General features: G+C 38.6%; 1 protein-coding gene across 1 annotated transcript in view; it reads left to right on the top strand.

Moving 5' to 3' along the window:
• LOC147624490 (uncharacterized) overlaps nt 1-7,987 on the top strand; it is a 36,217-nt gene extending 28,230 nt beyond the window's left edge. The window contains exon 2 of the mRNA XM_086819498.1: nt 7,835-7,987. The gene's annotated coding sequence lies outside the window, so the exon portion shown is untranslated. The remainder of the gene's footprint in view (nt 1-7,834) is intronic.
• Nucleotides 7,988-21,178: the final 13,191 nt, after the last annotated feature.

The following is a 21,178-nucleotide window of genomic DNA, read 5'->3' as shown; positions in this document are numbered from 1 at the left end:
CCCAAGTGCCCAACGATGCCAAGTCCATCAAGCTACAGAGGCCGCCCAACTCCCGACAGCTATGGGCATGACCTTGCATAAATTTGAGGGCATGTCTCTAACAAACTACTAATCTTGACTCCCCAAGAAAAGGGAAGTCAAGTAAATCTCAAAGAAAGTAGAAAAAAGAGTCAAAGAAAGAAGTGTTGGAGAAGTGCACCCACACAAGCACACCTTTTGCCTGCATATTTCACTATGGCATCATAATTTTTCACCTTTCACATCTCACGTCATACACAAACACATTCACATGCACCAAAACAAACACATTCACGTCACACGCAAAAACATTCACATGCACCTAACCTTGTCAATGCCAACCCTCCAAGTACATTTTTGGATGGGGCAACCATGGAAGCCCCATGGTATAAGCCATCACCTAGAGAATCCTCAACCTTAAAGGTACCTCCAATGAGCTTCCATACCTTTATTGTGTGCTTTGTCTCTAATTTAATACCAACACAACCTAACCTTGGCCGACGTATTTGCCAAGCAAAATCCCAATCTTTTGGCATCACACTGTGAGATCTAGGCATAATACCCTATTATGCCAAGATTTCCTGGACCTCCATCTACCCATGCTAATCATTCCATGGGATTTGGCACTCATTCCACACCAAACACAGCGTACAAACCGCTTCTACCCCCACTACCTCAAGGTAAAGGGTCCACACCACTTCTACAACCAACAAAGGTTTATCGATGAAGCACCTCTACATCACCTATTACTTCCCATGCCACCTCTATAAGCTACCATCATGGCTGCACAAAGCTTCCCATCACTTTGCCCCACATCTAGCTTTATTGATCACTATTCAACTAGCCACTAACCTCAGCTACAAACTTCATGGCATATCTTGGACCATCCTCACCATCCACTTCTTGGCACTTCACCCCACTGACTTGGGTGATACAAGGATATGGTCACCTCACCATTAGGAAGAAGGGTATGTTAGCATAACCGCTCCATTGGTTAACATGGTTTCACCTACCTAACCTACTTCGTAAGAAGGCGTTTTGCCATCTTATCCATTTGAATGTGCACTTAACTTTTGTGAGACGATGATAGAACATATAAAGCATCCTTACCATGAGCTTAATAACAAATAGGGAAAGTCTATGGACTCAATGTATATAGTTACTTAAGGCTAGTAATAGATGCTAGACCATTTTGAAGTTTGGTCGACCTAGTGTGAAAACTAATAACTTTTATTTATGTTATTTTTTATAGTAAGAAATACACAATCATTCTCTTAAAATAGTTTTCTTGTGAAAACTAGTGTGAAAACTAATAACTTTTATTTAAGTTATTTTTTTAAAGTAAGAAATACATAATCATTCTCTTAAAATAGTTTTCTTGTGAGATCTCCTCCTTCCCTCTTCTTGCTTGCTTATATGCTATTGTGTTCTTACTTGCTTGATAGATACTTGTTTGGATAGGTGTGATTGGAGGTTTTCCTCTTGCATTAGCTTCTTCTTTTCTTGTCTTTTGTGAGAGAGAACCATCACATGCGAAGAACAACTCTTCTTGCCTGCATCTAGGTAAGAAGAGATGGTTCTTACTTGCTTAATGGATAATTGTTTGGATAGGTGTGCATGTGCATTTCCCTCTGTATTAGCTTCTTCTTTTCCTACCTTTTATGAGAGAGAACTATCACAAAGAACCATCTCTTCTTGCCTCCATCTCGGCAATGAGATCTCTCCATTCACCCCTTTTATCAAAGGATCATTCCGGTGTGACAATAGAGTGAGGACGCGATAAGCTAGCATACCTGCTTGAGAAAAGACCCAATGACACATGCTTTGACAAGGCTAGGTAAGCTCTTGACTTGGACAATAAGACACACACCCGTGTGTGTGCGTGTACATATATGCGTGTATATATATATATAAATATACATATGTATGTGCGTGTACATATATGCGTGTATATATATATTTAAATATACATATGTATGTGCGTGTACATATATGTGTATATATACATATAAATATACATATATACATATGTGTGTATGTGTATGTATGTGTATAAATATGTATATCTATAGATAATCTAAATAAAGTACATGTATTAAGATATCTATATACATGTATTAAGATAATATACATAGATAATATATATAGATAATTTGTATACACACACACACACATACATAGGAATCTTATTCAATTTATTTAAATTTATACATATGTATGTGCATACATAAAATATACTAATTTATTGATTTATATTTATATATATGTATGCATATGTTTTGAGTTATGGTTTATGTACATGCTTATATAGGATTCAGAGTGCGAGAAATTTTATTATAAAGATATTCCCTACCACTGATAGTTGTGAACAATATAGGCATCCCTCTTGCTTGTGAAATTTACAGCATCCTGAGCCATCAAAAAGAGCTATAAGTGAGGAGTGCACCTATTATACTCCATAAAATGATACCATCAACTTACATGTAGAGACACATGTAGCAACTGAGGCTATTATCACTTGCAAAGGGGGATCATCTCATGATATAATCCTGGAAGCGGACAACAAGAAGTGTAGGATGAGACCCAAGGCAACAAGGGTAGGGAGGGGCCCAAGGGCAAGGAGAGTAAGGTGAGAGTGCAAGACAAGGCTAGAAAAAGTTAAAGATGTAAATACAGAAAAGGAAGAAGAAAAAGCTCCAATGCATCCAAGAGTCCTTTGGAAAGAGATTTTAATTGGACTTCTACAATATACACTTGATGAGTTCTTGATACAAAGAAGAACTAAACACCCTTTGATTCCAAATACCTAATGAAGCCATCCATACTTCATTGGAGGTTGTTCTCTTACAAGATAGCTTTGAGTCAAGAGCTTTTTCTCCAAATAATGCACCACTTCTAGTTTCCATGGGAAGGCCTAGATAGTTGCTCACTTCTATCTTGAGCCTGTTTGCTTGAAGATGCATAGTTGCCCTACTACAACTTTGGTAAATTGCAGCTTCTTATACATAGTGATATATGTGGTCCAATGCAGTCACCATGATTTGGTAGCCATTTGTACTTCATGACTTTCATTGATGACTTTTCCAAGCATGCATGGGCTAAGAGAAAGGCAAGGGCCTAGCAATGGAGAGCACCCCACCCTTATCAAAGAACGCCATCCTCCCAGTAGGTGAGTGGATAGCCTAATATAAGGCTAGAGACACAAAGACATTACGTATCTTGGTCACCCAAGATGTTGTTTTTGTTGAGGATTCAAAGGCGTTGCCTCGTGAGAAGTTCAAAGCTTTTCCCAAAGCTTTGGGATTACTTCCGTTTGTGGATTGATCATACATATGGCCTGGCACTTTCCTATACATTGAGTGCTAGCTCATGTTCAGAGCATCACTCCCAGGGGGGATTTGTTGCCATGTTATGGTAGTGATGTGTGTGAACACACTTAGGACCACTGGGGCACTTTTTCCCTCACTAAGAGGTTTTTTCCCCCCGTGTGTTGTATATACGCCCCAACACTCTAGGGCTATCTTATCTTTGTTCTTGCACCTCTGATTTTATATTCACGTGATCACAAAATTTTTTTTGTTAATAACATGTGTGAACATGTTATTAACATGTTCACATGTTAACATGTTCTCAAAAAAGCCGGTGGCAAGCGACCTGGTAACCGGGAAAAATCCTGCCGGGCTTTTGCGTACCCCGGCGGGCCCGCCGGGGTACAGCAAAAGCCCGGCGGGTCCCTGCGGGGTCGTCACATAGCCCGGCGGGGTACATTTTTCTATATATATAGGCCCGGGGGGCCCTTTGGGATTTCATTGCTGACAGCATACACAGGTAATGAAAACTTGTGTGTGTGTGTGTGTGTATGTGGGTGTGTTCGTGCGGGCAGCCGCCCACTGTCGCAATGCACGGCAGGATGTGGGTGGTCCGCCACATGAGGGATGTGTGTGTGGGTGAGTTCGTGCGGGCAGCCGCCCATTGTCGCAATGCGCGGCAGGATTTGGGTGGCCCGCCACACGACTGGTGTGTGTGTGTAAGGCCATTCTTCGGAATGGTGCTTACCCTGGGGCACTTAGTCGGTAACGCGGCTAGTCTGTGTCCTATGGTAAGTATGGCACGCCGTAGCGGTACTAGTCGGTAACGCGGCAAGCATAGTATCGTTATGGCGATGTCACCTTCCCTTCCCTTCCCTTTGTCAAATGCGGACATATGGTCGGTAACGCGGCCAGTGTATGTTCGTATCCTATTGGTATTCCCATAGAATCGGGCGGCATTTTGTCGTTAACACGGCAAGTTGGTGTCGTCCGTTAGTGCATAAAATGTTTTTTGCATATTGCGGCATTTGATCGTTAACGCGGTCGAAAAGGTGTCGTAAATTTGCTTGCGTATTTCGGCATATGATCGTTAACGCGGTCGAATAAATGTCATAAATTTCTTTGATTTGACTTGTATTGTTTTTATTGTGTTTGATCCATGCGATACTTGGTTGCTAACGCGGCATTAGTATTTCATGGATCAAAGTTTACATCATATTGTCTAAACGTTTTATTTTATAATATCGTGATTCGTAACTCGAAAAATATGAATCTCTCTCTTCTTACCTCCCTCTCTCTCTCATGATACACTTCACAACTCTTTCTCTATCTCTCTCATGATTCACTTCACAACACGATAGATGTGTAGATAATGATTTTTTTTTATTTCTCTTAAAATATACATAATTTTTAATAATTTCTTTTTTCTCCCTCTATTTACTTAAAAATTAAAACAATACATTATTTTTCTCTTTTGAGGAACTCACAAAAACATTAAAATGTCATTTAATGTTTCTTCTCTCTATCTGTCACAACTCTCTCTTCCTCTCCTCTCTCTCTCTCTCTCTCTCATGATAAACTTCACAATTATCTCTCTCTCTCTCGCAATGATACACTTCACAACTCTTTCTCTCTCTCTCTCATGATACACTTCACATCTCTCTCTATCACGATAGGTATGTAGATGAGGAGTGCTTTAGGATTACAAAACATTATTTTTCTCTCTTTAGGAACTCACAAAACTATAAAAAATGTCATTTAATTTTTCCTCTCTCTATCTGTCACACCTCTCTCTCTTCCTCCCCCTCTCTCTCTCTCTCTCATTCGATAATGTATACACTTCGTAAGTAATAATGCGCTTGTTGTGGTTGTCTCACGTTCGATAATGTATTGCATGATGTTGAGTTCAGTAATGTTGTTTGATATATTCTGTTTTTGTTTGATCATTGATAAGTAATGATACACTTATTGCTGTTTTCTCACGTTTGATGATGTATTGGATGATGTTGAGTTCATTAAAATTATTTTATATTCCGTTTTTGTATGAACATTGACGATATTGATATACTTGTTGCTGTTCTCTCACGTTTGCTTGATGTTTATTTCAGTAATGTTTGATATTCTGTTTTTTTGTGTTTAGTGATATTTGTTAGATTTACGAAGACGATCAACATGCTTTCTCCCGAAGAGCGCAAAATTGTTCTGCGAGCAATTCGCGTTGAAGCGGTCATCACAGTATCACAATGTACTGATGATGTCGTCAAAAAGATCAACGAGTCTGAGATACTCATGCGAGATCTCATAGACCAAATATGGGAAAATGCACAGCGTCGGCTTCGAAGCGGAGGCAACGCTGAGCTGCTAGATAGACAGAAGATAGCAGATTTCAACCATCAGCACATAACACGAACCATTTTGGGGAGCATGCGTGTAGCATGCAGTGATCTTAGAGATGCTGCTCCGCCTGAAGCCAATATGCAACGTCTACAGTTATGGGACGTTGTATGGAGCGAGCAAAGAGCCAAGAGCAAGCGCATGAAGGCGTTGGATACAGAGTCCCTCCCCAAAAGAGTGCGAATTGCCCAGGACGTCGCTGCAACGTCCAGTCAGGCAGATGCAAGTGGTACAGGTGTCATTAATTGTACCATCTACAATTCTATGTGCACACATCTTATTGGCATCCCGCACGAAGCTCTTCACGAAGGACGAACAATAGGCTTCGGTGTGTTTGGAACAGTAAAAGAGTATGCAATTAAAGGTATATCATTTTTACCGGAGCACATCACTTTTTGCGGAAAGCACTACAAAGGAGAAGGCAGCGCGAAGTTCGAGAGCTTCCAGGCAGAGCAGGGTATGCAAGTGCTACATCCATGGATTGTCCGATGCATTGCCTTTACAAAAGAGGCTCCATTAGGAACTCAATGGAGTATTCTTGGGCCCTTTTATTTGGCAGTTTAAGGGAGTCAAACCTTTTCTCTTAAGAAGAAACGTTTTCTAATTTGAAGCTTCAAAACGGCTACTTTATTCGAATTTGAATTTTGGGGGAAAAATGGAATTTAAAATCTAGCGGATAAAACCATATCATGTAACATATCTATGGAAAGCTCTTGATGTGTAGATCACGGATCTGTAATCTCCGCTCAAATCGGAGCTTGTATGTAGAAGTTATGGAGGTCCGAAAATTGTAAAATTGCCCCCCTCTCCTTTTTGGGGGAAAAAGTGCACCCTTTGACCACTCTTACACCTCTCTTACAAACCCATGGTTTTTGCTTACATGGCGGGCTCCTATTTGTCAAAAAGTTAAACGTTTCCATAACCTCATGGCAAATTAAAGGGCCCAAAAAGACTCCATTGAGTTCCTAATGCTTGGATCACAATTTTCCCGTACTATAATGGCGGCGCTCTTGGTGATACTCTTCTGAAGGTTCCCTTCAGATTCAGTGAGTTCACCAGAGCGATTTTTCGTTTGGATCGAGGATGGAGACAACCCCCGCCTGATAATATCCCTTTGAGTCACCTAGAACTCTCAAAAATAAAAGAGGTAGTAATAAACATGCCATATATTATGCATGCCCTAGTGGAAGGTCTAGCGGCAGCACATATGGCAGGTATTGTACATACCGACCTACAGCCTTTTAATGTAGTGTTGGATTATACAAAAGAGCTAAAGCCACGCATAGGTATTATCGATTGGGGGTTGCTGCTGAGAGCGCCCAAAAAACGGGTGTCTCTCAATTTTGTTTTTGAAGCAGACAAGAACCCAGAGAAGGTGGCACAGGCAGTCTCCTACGCAGACAGAGAGCGAAATCAACGGCCGTGGATAGCCCCAGAGCTTTATGATCCATTTTTGGCAGATGCATACACTCCTGCATCTGATGTTTTTGCCTTGGGATATTTATTACAAACTTTATATGACTTTTGGAAGAAAGTGCAAGAGTTGTGGATGGATAATAGTTCCCATGACAAAGTTACCATGGATACTATTATTCATAGAGTCAAAACTTGGATGTTTCTGCCTAATCGCGATGAGCGAAAATCAATTTTGCAAGTAGTTGAATTTTTTAGATCACTAAATACTGACCCTACGAGGGCACAACGTCCTCTTGTAGAGCTATCGGTGGCATTCACCCCGACTTTGTAATGATACAGTATCAAGAGATGAAGTTTCAGGAATTTGAAAATTTGATGTGTCCAATGTTTCAAAATTTTGTTTCTCTCTTCAAAATTTGATGTGTCCAATGTTTCAAAATTTTGTTTCTCTCTTCATTGAGTCTTTGCAATATCTCTCTCCTATTGTGGTGTTTAAGTTTATGTTTTCTCTTCAAAATTTGATGTGCGAGCATTGTTTGAAGTGTTTTTAGAGTCAAGTGGATATTTCTCATCGAGTCTTTGCAATACATATCTCCTCTCGTTGTGTTTGACTTCAAGATTTTGAGAGTAATGGTCAATTTATCTTACGTTGATCTTTACAGTTCATTAAAATCCTAAAGTCGTTTACGTTCATGCAGATATGGAGCAGGCGCAAGCGAACGAGCATCAGGAGTTAGCCAAGAAGGCGTACGAGCGAATGAAGGCCCTTGCACATGGCCTGACAGCCCGCGAAGCTACAAGAACAGCGTGCAGATTATCGAAATGGACAAATCCAACTTATGCCCAATGGAAAGACATAAACAAACGGGTAACCACAGAGATGATAAAGGAAATATGGCCATGTCCAGATGGCGAGATTAAGAAGGGAAGATGGAAGATTTCTCGTTGCACTCACAATGATATCAAAACTAATGCCGAGCGCATTTTCTTGGAGGTGTACAGCCGTCCTCTCCATAACGCCGACGCTCCACTGTATTTTGCTAAAATGCTATATGCTCACTTTATCCTGGAAACTCCAGTGGACTTCGCCTCCAGAGAGGCCACTGTCAACACCCACGACATACGTGAAGAGACAGTGACATTCACAAGAGAAGAACTTGCTCTCATGGTGGAGGGCGCCGGACTGGAGTTAAACCAGGTCAAAGAAAGCTTAGGGGCACAGCTAGCAGAGAAGGAGAAAGAAGCTGACCGATTAACTCAAGCGTCAACTCCTCCCCCGGGCAATAGAGGGATTCAAGAGCAGCTAACAAAGATCAGCCAAGACGTGCAGAGCATCTCTTCACGTATTGCTCCTGTGCGCCAAGGAAACCACATCTCTCATTTTTTGATACATCCTGATCTTGTGGGAGTTTCTGCTGAGGCTACAAGTTCCTCCACCCCCCAATGTCCTGTATGTTACAAAGTATTCGATGGGTGGAGCGGCCAGTATATACTACCATGTGGACACTACTACCACTTAATATGTTTAGTGAGACAAATGCAAAATACTTCCACATGTGCATTGTGCAATGTCCCAATAAATCAAGGTATTTATACAGTGTTCGGCATGGCTAGCGAATATAAACCACCAGGACCTTTAGATGCAACTCCTAGTGCAATTCGCAATTTATTTCAAGATGAGAGCTAAGAAAAACAAATTCTACTTTTGTATTGATAATTTCTCCAAATATGATTATTTGTACAAGTACTTTTTATTAAATTAATGAAGTGACTTCTTCCTCTATGTCAGTATCTTGCTCCAAAATTCTTTCACCGTTTACTCTCTCGTCTGCTAAATTAAGCTCATCTAAGTCAATGTCTAAATAGATTAGTCGAGGCGCCCCACCTGATTTTACTGCATGGCATAGCTTACACTCCCAATCTATGAATCGATCACCAACGTTAATTGCATATTGCCACTCTATCCCAGGTGCCTTTTTTTTCCTGCTATTTGAAATTTGGACTCTATTGGAGGTATCACTGGATCCAACATTGTCCTCCATCTCAACAAATAACCTATTCAACCAAGCATATAACAATGAATACACAAATGAAAAAACAACAAATCACTCACGTATAACAAAACATACATCTGCAGACAAAGTACTTCGAAACTATCTTGACAAATACAAAAGATCATCACATAACACAAAACTATTTCAAACTATCTTGCAAGGTCTTACTACAAAACTACTTCGAAACTATCATGCACATTGCACCCCCAATGAAGGATGCCTTTTGTACCCAATTAAGGATACTTTACACAATCAAAGATCTATGCTTGCCCAATACTCTAGTATAGGACAATAGACCTTCTCTAACATTCACAAAAAAAATCAAAGATCTATGCTTGCCCAATACTCTAGTATAGGACAATAGACCCTTGTCTACTCTAAACTATATAAAGTATCAAGAACCAATACAAGCCCCTAAGCAGGACTCTTGGCTCCATCAAACCATTCATAAAGCAGAATGAGGTAGATTACGTACGTGGCTCAAATGCAAAGCTGAATGACTCCAAATTTGTCCCTAAATCTCCGCAAGTATTAGCTACGAACCACACCCTGCCCCCAGTTCAAAGAACTAAGGACGAGTGGCCCAATAGCCTTAGGAGTGCCTACAAGGAAAGACGACAGCCCCTAAAATAAGGACGTTCTTCCCAAGAGGACACTTCTAGCAACTCGAGAGCTCTACAAGTACTTTGAGGAGAGATATCACGCCCCCAAAACAAGGACTATCTTCCCAAAAGTTGTACGACGGGTGTCGGGCAGTGTTTATATACAGAATAATACCCCGCTGGTGTTTTTTGTTTTTCCCGGCGGGCCCGCCGGGCTTTTACTTTTCCCGACGGGCCCGCCGGGAAAACTTATACCCCGGCGGGCCCGCCGGGAATGATAGAAGCCCGGAGGTGTTACTGGAATAGTGGGTTCCGGCAGGTCATTTCTCAGGTCATGTGAATATACAATGTGATCACAAGTTTTAATATGTTAACAATAGGTTTTGTTAACATGATCACGAAATTGTGAAGACGTTAATGAAATCCCTGTCTTGCACACTAAGCAATACTACTTTGTGTTGTGTGCTCTTGAGCTTCTTCTTCTCCATGCTGTGTGTGCATCCCTGCAACCCTAGTTCCAACACCATACATCCTTCGTAGTCTTACATCCACGTGGGGAATGATGGCAGGCTTAACAGATAGCGTGATCAAGGCATGAGCCTATGCATCTTTGCCATCCCATTAAGCTTGCTCAAGAGTATATCCTACATCATTGGAACCTATAGCGACAAGAGTATATCCCATTTAGCCTGCTCAAGAGTATATCCTACATCATAAGAACCTGCAACAATAGAACATGCAATAGCATAACTTGTAGTAGCAAAACCTGCAGTAGAACCTGATGGCAGGCTTAGCAGATAGCATGATCAAGAAGGCATGAGTCTATGCATCTTTACCATCCCATTTAGCTTGCTCAAGAGTATATCCTATATCATCAGAACCTATAGCAATAGAACATGCATTACTTGTAGAAGTAGAATTTACAGCATCATCCACCACTGCACCTTTTTCAACACCAGAATAATGGTCCTTGTCGAAGCAGGACGATTATAATGACCTTCCACAATATTACACAAGCCCTTTTTGTAACCAATATATGGTGCATCATATAAGATCATAGTGGGTAGTTGGTCCCATCCAACTTGTCCTCATCAACACATAATATACAAAATACATCACTGTTATCAGCCATGGCCACTGATTGTACACGATGTAACTGTTGCCTGTATAGAGAGTAACCTGCACAAAACTAATATGTGCTATCTAGCGCAGCCCAAAATAGACCAAGAGGTACCTATCTTGCAGATCTAAAAGGACAAAATTGCATGCATAGTGCTTGTAATGCAAAAATGGAGGGTGAAACAACCTCAAGTCAAAATTTTAAAGGTATCGAGCTTTACAAGCCTGTGCGTAAAATATATTGACCTAATGATGCTTGTGAAACGTTGTCTCAAATGAAAGAGATGAAGTGGAGGGTCTTGGCAATGCTACCTTGAAGCTCTTGTCTGCTCTGATACCAAATGTTGGAACTAGGGTTGCAGGAATGCACACAGAGCTTGGAGAAGAAGAAGCTCAAGTGCACACAACACAAAAGCAGTATTACTAAGTGTGCAAGAACAAAGATAAAGTATCCCTAGAGTGTTGGGCGTATATACAATGCACAGGGAAAAAAACCTCCTAGTGAGGGAAAAAGTGCCTCGACGGTCCCAAGTGTGTTCACACACATCACTACCATAACATGGCAACAGTCATTTTATGAGTTTTTTATTCCTTTGCCTTCTACAACGAGGAAAAAACCAATTTTTCCTTCCTCGCCACCATGAGCTCAACTAAAGCTCAAATCTCAAGGTCTTGTTTTAATCAATCCTCAATGCATTGCTAAACTTGTAAGTGATTAAGGCTAGTCACTTTATGCGTGTGCAATTTTTTATGGCTTGGGAATGATTGCTAGCCCCCACGTGAAGAGTTGGGAGAGCTATTTCTTTGCCCAATCTCTTCCAAGAAGGATACATGCAAAGATTCAAAAATGAGGTGGAAAATTCAAAACTTTACTCATTAAAGTTTACTCTCATTAAATTATGTTGCAAATAGGTAGAAAATTTTGTTGCAAATAGGTAGAAAATTCAAAACTTTACTCATTAAACTTTGTTGTCCACCATAGGTTGCTACTCTCCTCGATTGATTCATGTGATGATCTAGACTTGTTTACTTTCTTGTTAATGATGTTTTACAAGGGTTAATGAAGCCCAATCCTCTTCTAAGTGTTGCACTTAGGGTCCTCAACAAGAGTCTCTTTTTGGAGTTTTTCTTGCATTTTACTTAATTAATGCATTAATCATGATTAAACAAAGCACGTATAGTGATCCTAGACTATGCCATACCTTTTGTCCTCTTTTGCCTACGAATATACCTCTTATTAATCTTCATCAACTCTTCAAGGTATGCAAACACTAATCTTGATTTAGATAGATTAATATTTGATTAATTGAATTATTAAACTTTCTAGGTTGATTAGCCACTAACCCTAATCATGGATGGTCGAGTGCTTATTTTTTGGTTATGTTAATCATTTACTTATGTTTTAAACTTTATTGAAGTTAACCTTATTTATGAGTAAACTTGTTGGTGGATGAGTCTAGCTTAGGCTTAGTACCTTCTTAATCTTATGCCTTCTCTAATATCTCCTATGATTCCATATGATTTATGATTTAGTAGTAGTTGTTTCCCAATTATGGCTAGCATAATTTGTTGCTTAAATCTAACAATCTTTTGTAAGGTAGAGTCAAAGGATGCAAATCTATAATGATGGTTTAATCTCTTAACATGATGTTTAGTGATGTTAGACTTGATGTAAATCTATATGTTGAAAGCAGTCTTCTTTTAAACTAATCCATGGTTTAACAAAATGGTTTTTTTTCTATGAACCATACCTTAACATGCTAATATCAAATGGACATATTATGCTTAAGTAATGATCTAGTTTAACTATAGGCTATAATTCTACAAAGGATTGATATCCATAGAGTCTTTTGTTCTAGTCATATGTATAGTATTTAGGTGGATGGGTTATTCTTAGTATGCTTATGAAATGAATTCCCTTATTCTTATGTTCAACTAAAGGGTTACGACAGTTAGTTAACATGCCTAAGCATTGCTTTTGTAAAGACTTTACTCCATACTAACAAATCTAGGGTAGATTAATCCATGAACAATGTGCCTTCTTATTCCAATGAACTTATTCCAATGAACCGATCTAAAATAGAGATTATCTTTTCAATACCCCTAGGATTATAGTTAATATTATTGATGATTAAGGTCTAAGACTAAGAGGTAACTCTTGACGTAGGCATTATGTTGAGAAATTACCCCAAGTATGATATAATAAAGTCTATGGCAATAGATGGCCTATTGTGAAGTCCTATAATGAAGTAACTCAAAAAAGGGTGAGACCATGGCCAACCAAGAAGAAACCTTCCTCTCATGAAGAAGTACGTTGGTGCTCTAAGTTAAATGATTGTTATGTATGCGAGTGGTAACTCCAAATTGATGGCTGGTTAAAGGAATTGGCAATTTTTAGTTAAAAGTTTAAATGATTGTCTTTCTTTTGATTTCTTTTATATTTCTTGTTTTGGAAGACTATTTTCATACATTGTGGCAATGAGGAATGTCAGCCCAAGGGGATGGATTTGGAAGTTGGAGCTTATGGGGCTGGATATCTATGGGCCGGATGCTAGATTTTATTTAGGATCGGCATATGTCGCCCCCATTGTGTGCCTCCATGTGAGGATCAAATACCGAAGGTTTGACCCCTCTTATTCCTCGGGTATTTGAAAGGGTTTTGTTGCTTAAAGGTCAATCCATCGGATGGCTTTGGGGATCCATGTTGTCACAAAAATTTAGCTGTGCAATTTGTTTGATGATGCAATTCATTGTGCCCCCCCAATGAAGGAATTTCGTCCATAGTGAAGTATGTAACAAAAGAACTACTTTAATGGTGAAGCATGCAATGGGCTTAAAAAGGTTATCTACAACTCTACCTAATGATGAATGAGGCAACACTTGGGAGTGTGTTTGTAAACATGGAGGCTCTAAATAACACCATAATACACCATAGGCAAGTTGTTCTCCCAATGCACATGTAGATGATGATGATGATGTGTAAAGTAGAAGGGTCAAATGACCTTTAGAAAAAGGAAGAGGCAACTTATGATAAGAAGATGTAAATGTGGAGTGACCTTTGGAGATGTGGAAGAGCCAAGAGCTCAAGCATAAAAGAGCACATGAGTGCCTCATTTTAAAAAGTATGCATGATCATTAATCACATTGATGTTATTTTCTTTATTTTATCGAGTCCACTTAAGAATCATTAGCATTTGATTAAGCATATCTACCATAAAGTTGATTATATATTTTGAACCTCCTTAGGTCCCTAATCTCAAGTTCCATTCCCTATTGCTGATGACCAGCGTGGTTCTTAGGGATGTAGGTTGTGGTGGTAAAGACTACTTGTGGTGTTTCTCTAGGAGCATAAGTGTTTCTAGTCAAGACCTACGAGACCTATCCTCCATGTAGTGCTCTGGTGTTGTGGTGTAGGAAAAGTGAGTGGTGCATTTATCATAGGAAGAGCCAAGTTTGCTCTTAAGGCTAGTGGCACGGTTTCCCATTCTTTGGCAGTATCTACACCACAAAAGTACATTTCCTTGCCTAGCTCTCATGTGTGGACATTCAGATCCTATGTGAGGTCCGTGTGGTAAAAAGAGAAACTGACAAAATCTCATCTATATGGTTGTCTTGTCTCCACTAAACATCCCACTTCTTAGACATCCTTTCAAATTATTGCCATGTTATGGTAGTGGTGTGTGAACACACTTAGGACCGCTGGGGCACTTTTTCCCTCACTAAGAGGTTTTTTTCCTCGTGCATTGTATATACGCCTAGCACTCTAGGGCTATCTTATCTTTGTTCTTGCACACTAAGTAATACTACTTTTGTGTTGTGTGCTCTTGAGCTTCTTCCTCTCCAAGCTGTATGTGCATTCCTGTAACCCTAGTTCCAACATTTGGTATCAGAGCAGGCAAGAGCTTCGAGGCAGCATCGCTAGGACCCTCCACTTCATCTCCTCCGCTTGAGACGAGGTTTCACACGCATCAATAGGTTAGTATATTCTGTGGGGTAGCTCCTCGGTAGCTCAAAGAGCTTGGCTACATTAGAATTTTGATCTGAGGTTGTTTTGCCCTCCATTTTTGTGTTTTAAGTACTGCATAGGTAGTTTTGTCCTTTTGTGCAGATTTTTTGTCAAGGTTCAGATCTGCAAGACAGGTGCCTTTTGGTCTATTTTGGGTTGTGCTAGATAGCACAAGTTGGTTTTATGCAGGTTACTCTCTATACAAGCGATAGTTACATCAGGTACAGTCACTTGGCCATGGCTGATAATAGTGATGTATTTCGTATGTTACCTGGACCAACTATCCACTATGGTCTTATATGATGCACCATGTATTGGTTACAAAGGGCTTGTGGAACATTGTGTAGGGTCATTATACTTGTCCTACTTTAGCAAGGATCGTTATTACTGGTGTTGAAGAAGGTGCAAGGTAGATGATGCTACAAGTCCTTCTGCTACAAGTTCTGCTCTGCTGCTTTGCAGGTTGTTCTGATGATGCAGGATGTACTCCTGAGAAGGCTAAATGGGATGGTAAAGATGCGCACGCTCATGCTTTGATTGCGCTATTTGTTAAGTGTACCATCATTCCTCACATTCGTGGATGTAATACTGCAAAGGATGCATGGGATATGCTTGCTCGATTATATTAGGTTTGGAATGAAGCTCGTGTAGCTTATCTGCATAAGTAGTTGGAAAGTGAGAATATGAATGAAGGTGATCCAATGGATAGTTTCCTAACAAAGATCAAGGATCACAAGGAGTAGTTGATAGCTGCACATGAGATTTTACCGGATAGTACACTTGTGCAGACCGTTCTTAACGGTCTTCTAGATTCTTACCAGAGCTTTACATCCACCCTTAGGTTAATGATGAAGGGTAATCCAAATGCCCTTTTGTTTGAGGACGTGGTTTTTGTTTTACTACAGGAAGAATAGTCCAGGCAGAATATGAATATTATGCGTGTTACAGATCAAGCTTTTGCTGCTAAGCCATAAAGGCAAAGGCAAATTTAAGCCAAAATTTGTGATAGGTGCAGATGGTGCAAAGAAGGCTAATAATGTGAGATCCCAGCCTCCACCACGCAACAGATTCGGACTACTAGCAGCGGAAGTAGCACATCGTGCGTGGGTAGGGGTCTCACACTCGGGGCCTCGCCCACGGATATCCGGACAAGAGACTAATCCGTCGGTTTGTCCAAAATCGAAACCGGAAAAACTCCCTTTACCCGGAAAGCATGGGCGATTCCACCAGGATAACTCTTTACTCTAACGTAGTCAAGATCATTACGGATCAATTGATCTGACTGCACCTTTAACGGTACTTGGTCAATTCAAGGAAGAAACTTGCACTTGGATCATTGGGATCAACGCTTTTTTCCCCATCAAGAGGCACAGCCGTTGATTCCTATCCATAGAACAATTTCTATCCGGGATTTACTTCATCTATCATAATAATAGAAATTAAAATCTCGATTTACGGATCCATCAGTCCAGCCTAACCCCATCCAGTCCCATGGGTTAGCCAACCGCCCAACCACTGTAGTGATGGGATCCAATTAATAATTTGGTTAGGTTTTGTCCCGGGTACCAAGGAAAAGAGTTCCAAGGCCCCCTAGCCGGAAGTTCATACAACTATAAAACTAGTCATACCACTTACACACCCAATATGAAATTGCCTTTTTCTTAGTATCAACTAGCTTTAAAACAATCCTTTAATAAAACCATTATGTCATTGATGACAATCCTCAAAGTCTCTGGTTGAATCCTTATTTCCAGTCATTCTTTCATCGGTGTACTTATGGCATCATTGGCAACCAGAACGCTCACCACCTGTTCTCTCAGGGGCCTTTTCCATAGTTCCTAGCTCATAGTAACCGGCAATATATTCATATAATAGAATGGAATCTCCGTGGAAGATCAGCAAGATCAACCCACAGATCCATATAAAAGAGCCAGGGACTCATCTGTTGAGGACCAGCAAGGTCAATCAACCAGATCCATGCCCGGTTTCAGAAAACAACTCTTACTCCTTGTTTCAATATCTTCCACGACGCACGTGTGGGTATCTTCGGCGACCCAGAGCCCGAGCACCGTATGGTCAACACCCTCTAGGATCCTTCGCAGGTGACCTAGTGCTTCACTCATAGGCCGCTTCCTTGGTCCCTCATCCACCGTACCGGAAGCTCACCATTTAAATCGAACCGAGGCTGGTCAAGACCTCGATCGACCTTGCTACGCGAGACGTCCTCCATTGACTCTCCGTCAGCAATTGCAACTTTATCAGTTCAGTCTTCATGACCTTAATCCTCAAGACGGTCAAAATGCTTCTCCAGCATTCTTGACATAAAACAGTCATTTACAAACAGTCACAAAATACAGTTTCTATAACGAACTCTTGTCTTTCCATATTATCCACTCTCGGACCACATTACTTATTCCACATTCCATTCAGTGTGTACTCGTTCTCATCCATTCACTCATATAGACTACATTATCTCACATACATCTTCATATTCATTATTCTACATACATATCCATGTTCGTACGTCCACATCATACATCCAATTTCACATTCATACATACATATCTACATGCATACATCCACATCTACATTCATACATCCATACCCCCATTTCCATATCCACACATCCACATTCATATTCATACATCCACATTCACATGCATACATACATTTTCACATCCTCATTCATACATCCACATTCACATACATACATCCACATCCGTATCTACATCCATACATCCACATCCACCTCTTCATTCACATTCACATCCATACATCCACATCTACATACATACATCCACATCTACATACATACATCCATACATCCACATCTACATACATACATCCATTTTCACATCCTCATTCATACATCCACATTCACATACATACATCCACATCCGTATCTACATACATACATCCACATCCACCTCTTCATTCACAATCACATCCATACATCCACATCTACATACATACATCCACATCTACATACATACATCCATACATCCACATCTACATACATACATCCATTTTCACATCCTCATTCATACATACACATCCACATACATACATACACATCCGTATCTACATCCATACATCCACATCCACATCAACATTCACATTCATACATATACATCTACATGTATACATCCACATCACATTCATACAACCATATTACATCCATTCTCGTCCTAACACATCCCATATACATCTTAACACATCCTAACTCATCTTAACACATTCTATCACATCTCATACACATCTTATCACATCTTTTTACATCTCATACACCTCTTATCACATCCTATCACTTTCCATACGCATCTTATCAAATCTTATCACATCTCATACACATCTTATCACATCTTTTTACATCTCATACACCTCTTATCACATCCTATCACTTTCCATATGCATCTTATCAATTCTTATCACATCTCATACACCTCTTATCACATCTTATTACATTTCATATCTTTTTTTTTTATAAAAGAGAATTCTTATATTTGATATAAGATTTCTCTACACATTTATTTATACATAAATTCCATTTAAGGAGACTAACACTTTCGAAATTAAAATCAATCTTTTATGCATCTTCTTATGCATAAATTCAATTTGGTAGGAAATTACACTTTTAGAATAAAAGAATTTCTCTTATGCATCTAAGTTATGCATAAAATCCATTTATGAGGAAAATCACACTTTTAGTATAAAAAGAATATCTTTTATGCATACCTATATGCATGAAATCCAATATGATAAAAGTAACACTCTTACAATAAAATAATCAACTTTTATGCATACCTCTATGCATGAATTTCAATTATGATAAAAGTCACACTTTTATAATAAAATAATCAACTTTTATGCATACCTCTATGCATGAAATCCAATATGATAAAAGTAACACTTTTGATATAAAAAATTTTCCTTTATGCATACTTCTATGCATGAAAATTAAAAATGATAAAAGTAACACTTTTGATATAAAAAAATTTCCTTTATGCATACTTCTATGCATGAAAATTAAAAATGATAAAAGTAACACTTTTGATATATTTTTTTTTTCTTTATGCATACTTCTATGCATGAAAATTAAAAATGATAAAAGTAACACTTTTAATATAAAAAAATTATCCTTTATGCATACTTCTATGCATGAAAATTAAAATTTAATAAAAGTAACACTTTTATGTTAAAATAATAATCTTTTATGCATACCTCTATGCATGAAATCCAAATATGATAAAAGTAACACTTTTATGTTAAAATACTAATCTTTTATGCATAGCTCTATGCATGAAAATCAATGATGCATAATATAAAAATCAATTTCTCTATGATTACAATGAATATCTTTCAATTAATCTAGGATGATAATTCCTAGAATATGGTAGGAAGTCCTCTTTTTATGCTTTGAATGAAATTATTTTATGCATAATTTTTATAAAAATTTTGCCATAGCTCCGCTGCTATGACTGATAAATCTCAATTTTTCTAAGGGATAAAGCTTATCATTAAGGAAATAATTAAAATGATCTCTAATTGGATCATTAATCCATAATGGATTGAATCATCAATATACATAAACTAAAAGCATAGAAAAAAGCCATTAATTTTGGCCTCAAGCATAGCTTAATCTTGGGTTAAGGAAAAGCTTTATGAAAAGCTTGATTTGGATTGAGAATGGGTCATGAGTATGACCATTTCTTGAGTGAGAGAGAGAATTACATAAAAACCATTAGAATTTAAACATAAATGGAAATTAACTTCAATAGCATTTATTAAATTATGTAACTCTTCACTACTATTCACCAATTAACTTCAATAGCATTTAAAAAAACCATACCAATTAAGCTTCTCAAGCTTGAGAGGGGTTGAGAAGAGAGAAACATTGAGAAATTATAGAAAAGATCAATATTCACTAATTACCTTACAAATTGCTTGATTCTTTGTTCACGGTAGAGGCCCCCAACCAATCAATTGGTTAAGTATGTTGATGGAGCCACTAATTGGGATTGAAGAAAGAGGGAAGCTCCAAAAACTAGTGAATTATTAAATGAATTCACAATTCTTGGCTTAGGTGGAGTAGAGTAACGATGTATAAACACTATATATTTTTCAACAAGGGGGAGGCTTCTATTTATAGGAAAAATTGAGCTCCTAACCAAACAAACTGATTCTAGAATTTTCCAAATCAGTTTGGTCAATTTTTGACCATTTTTAGGTCAGTTAAGCTAACTTTTTGGAACTAGACTTGAATTAGGAGAGAGGAGAGATGAAATATCTCAATTTTTATGAGTTTAAAACTCATTCAAGCATGTGAAATATGCACTTCCTTTAAAGGACTCCCCTTCCTTACATATGTGTCATAATGGAATCATTTTAATATTGCTCATAGTTTTTTTACTAATAAACCTTGTACATTTTCAACTCTTCATCTTATGTGAAATATGCACCTCCTTTAAAGAACTCCCCTTCCTTACATATGTGTCATAATGGAATCATTTTAATATTGCTCATAGTTTTTTTAGTAATAAACCTTGTACATTTTCAACTCTTCATCTTATGTGAAATATGCACCTCCTTTAAAGAACTCCCCTTCCTTACATATGTGTCATAATGGAATCATTTTAATATTGCTCATAGTTTTTTACTAATAAACCTTGTACATTTTCAACTCTTCATCTTATGTGAGCATTTACTCATTTTTGGATACCCAAAATATCTCATATTTTTAATATTGCTCATAGTTTTTTACTAATAAACCTTGTACATTTTCAACTCTTCATCTTATGTGAGCATTTACTCATTTTTGGGTATCTTCTTTTACAAATTGGATTTATCTCCTCCCTACACATGGATTGATGCTATTGGCCCATAGGAACCTTAATTGGACCATAATCCAAAAATTTCTGAAAATCTAGACCCTTAGGCTAAGGTCCTTTATACCCATTTTCAATTAATTCCAATTGCACATTGGAAAGTTCTTTTTGAATTTCTGTTTCAGGGGAACTTATTTTAATAAGATGAGATAATTTTCTATCCAAAAATATTAAAAATTTGAATATTCTCTCTCTAGAATATTTTCTCTCTCTAGGTTAAAACAGTTAGAAACAAGTCTTTTATATTTCTGAAGAGGGATTGATTACAGGGGAAGATGCTGGACATTTTGAGAGACTGGGGAGGAATCTTACACTCTCTCCCACTTGAAAAACGCGAGATGCCCTCATCTCGCAAACTGGGGGTAATTTCGTAAGA

This window comes from Cibotium barometz, chromosome 25, assembly GCF_041138505.1.
Source record: "Cibotium barometz isolate CiBa-2024 chromosome 25, ASM4113850v1, whole genome shotgun sequence".
NCBI classification, from domain to species: Eukaryota; Viridiplantae; Streptophyta; class Polypodiopsida; order Cyatheales; family Cibotiaceae; genus Cibotium; species Cibotium barometz.
Note: the sequence above shows the minus strand (reverse complement) of the source record. Positions and strands in the feature narration are given on the sequence as shown.